Consider the following 2,645-nt stretch of genomic DNA (forward strand, 5'->3'; position numbering starts at 1 on the left):
ATTTCCTTTAAGAGACATTAAAAACAAGAGCTCCCCCTTTCACCGTTTAGTGAGTATCCCAGATGCGAGACTGCCCGGTGGTCTTTCTCCGTGTTTCACAGAGATGCTGTGCTAGTTGAGTCAGCCAGAGCAGTCCATGAAATGTAGATCCCCGGGCTGCGGCAGCTGTCATGCCAGTTCTACACTGGGATGAGGAAGGTTCTCCTAAAGCAAGCAAACGAAAAACCTGACAGTGTCGTCAGCACTGCAGTTTGCCAGCCCAGTCCCACCTGGCTGTGTCGTCAGGAGGTCAGCTAAAAGCCACTTCCCTCAAGACCCTGACTTTGCAGATGGGTGTTGAAGGGGACGGTGGGGTGTTCCAGCGATGCCAGGGCGCACTCCCAGGTGAAGGAAGCCATTAACTGGGTTGTTTTACGTTTTCATAAAATATTGGCTGAGAATCATAAAAGGTTGAAAGTAATTTTCCCCGTGTCCTACAGATAGAACAGGCAAGAAAAAAAGTCAGGAGGAGTAATAGTCTGGCAACTTCCTTGGCTTTGGGATTAGAGTCTGTTTGGGGTCAGGTTCCCTAGGGGAGTAGACCGCAGGTGAGGTGCAGTTCAAAGGGCCGTCCAGGTCAGCTCGGGGTGAAAGCGGAAGCCAGGCTGGGCTGCAGCTGGGAAAGGGCCCTGCAGGTAAGCCTCTTGTGGCCGGGGATGGCCTCAGCCCTGCGCACCGGCTGTCAGGTGCAAGGCGTGACCACGGAAGAGGGACTCCGCTGAGAGCCGTCAGCCCCTGGTCTCCCCAGTAGCTGTGAAGTGAGTGCTCAAGTGGGGGGGTGAGAGGAGGGGAGGCAGAGGGTGGGGAGGCGGCCGAGGGAAGCGGGGCGAGAGCAGGGAGGGGAGGAGAGCAGGAGCGAGCAGGGAATGGGATGGGGTCTGGGCAGCCAGGGCCCTCCCCAAGCCCACGGAGCTGGGACATGCTTCTGAGGTCACAGGCATTCATTTATCCCGTAAACGTGCATTTTCAGTGTGCTTGTCCTCAGGTTAAAGGTGGAAACCTAGTCCAAACCTGCTTTACCAAGCCTGAGTCTCACCTGCCCAAGTTCCTTAAGCGAATGACACAGTTAGGAGTTGGTCGCTCTCCCCGTTAGTATCAAATGCTGCTGCTGAGATGCTGTGTTAAGAAACGGATGTGACAAGAGTGAGACTCCAACTCAAAAAAAAAAAAAAACGGATGTGGGACGGCAGGTCCTGGAGCCCAGGAAGGATGTCGCTTGCCAGGCAGATGCCCTCTGAAGGGTGGCTTGCTTCAGCTCATGGTGATCGGGCCACCGTCTTCCAATAGCTTCCAGTGGACACTCATTCTCTTACACCAAAGGATCAGAATTCAAGTCGGAATACTTCGTTCATCTAAGTTAACTGAACATTAGATTGAAACTCCGGGCAGGATAGGAACGGTTTGGAGCGTCTGATCCTACCAAGTGTGATTCAAGCTTTTAGAGGACAAGGAGGAGGACTATTCAAGTGGTGACACGGGGCCCTGGCCATAAAGAAGCTCGAGCAGCACTGACCCACGAGAAACTCGGATCTCTGTACAGATGCATTACCACATCTGACCAGCTCATTTGTGGCTTTATTTTTCCTGGCCCAGGCAAGGGAGAAATGCCTTCTCAGGGGCATCAAGACACAGAGCACGGGGTACAATTAAAAGCGTGCCATTTCCCTCCGACGGCCAATACCACTTCATTGCTGCTCCATTTGTGGGAAGCATTTTCTACCCACTCCTAACAAAAATAAAGTAGAAAAATCACTACAGCCCGTGCACAGCATCGCAAAGAGGCTTCAGATATGGGTCCGACCCAGCACTTGGTGAAACAGTGTGATACGCACTTCCTGGCCCTGGGTCTCCACCAGCAGAGAGGGCCCGAGAACAAGGCAGCGTCACCACCCCAGGAGACGGCCATGTGTGCTCCCCAGAGGTGAGGAGCCTGGCAGCAGGGCGGTCCTCAGCTGTTTTGCTGGAAGTTTCGGAATTCGTTGCTCTTTCCACTCGAATCAATCAGGCGACGCCTTTCTCTACAACCAGGGAAGGGCTAAAAATTTGATAACACTAGGAAAATCTGCACATTGAGAAATACATTTCCCTGGCTGAGAACACTTTTGGGGGTGGCTAGAAAACAGTATCCCAGGCGAGAAGAGGAAACGCCTGCCTGTGTGTAAGGCTGTTCCTGCCGTGTCCAGTTTCCTCCCTAAAAAAACAGACTGTCGAGTTTGACACAGAAAATACTGATCAATGTGACAGAGAAAAAACAACTTAGCGGACTTAATAATGCACAGGAAGCAACCTCCAGAGTGAAGAGCTATTTCAGAATTAATTCCTACTTCTCATTTCCTGGAGATACACTAGCTTGTGTCTATCCGGTTACGAACGCTTGTCTAACAGTCAAGAGTTTCAAACAACCCCAATGTCCACGAGAGGATACTGCTTCAAGTGGACTCTGAGGTATCCATGCAGCGGGGACAGGCGCACGTGTGCATGTGCAGACGTCACCAAAGGGAGGCAGAGACTGTCCTGTTTTGTTCACAAGTGTAGACGTTGCTTTAAAACAGCCACTCTGGAAGCGAGTGAGGGAGCCGGGCTCGGGGCGCAGCCTGTCCTCCCGC

Source organism: Carlito syrichta, unplaced genomic scaffold (genome assembly GCF_000164805.1).
Source record: "Carlito syrichta isolate Samal-C Ts95f unplaced genomic scaffold, Tarsius_syrichta-2.0.1 Scaffold154360, whole genome shotgun sequence".
Classification (NCBI taxonomy): domain Eukaryota; kingdom Metazoa; phylum Chordata; class Mammalia; order Primates; family Tarsiidae; genus Carlito; species Carlito syrichta.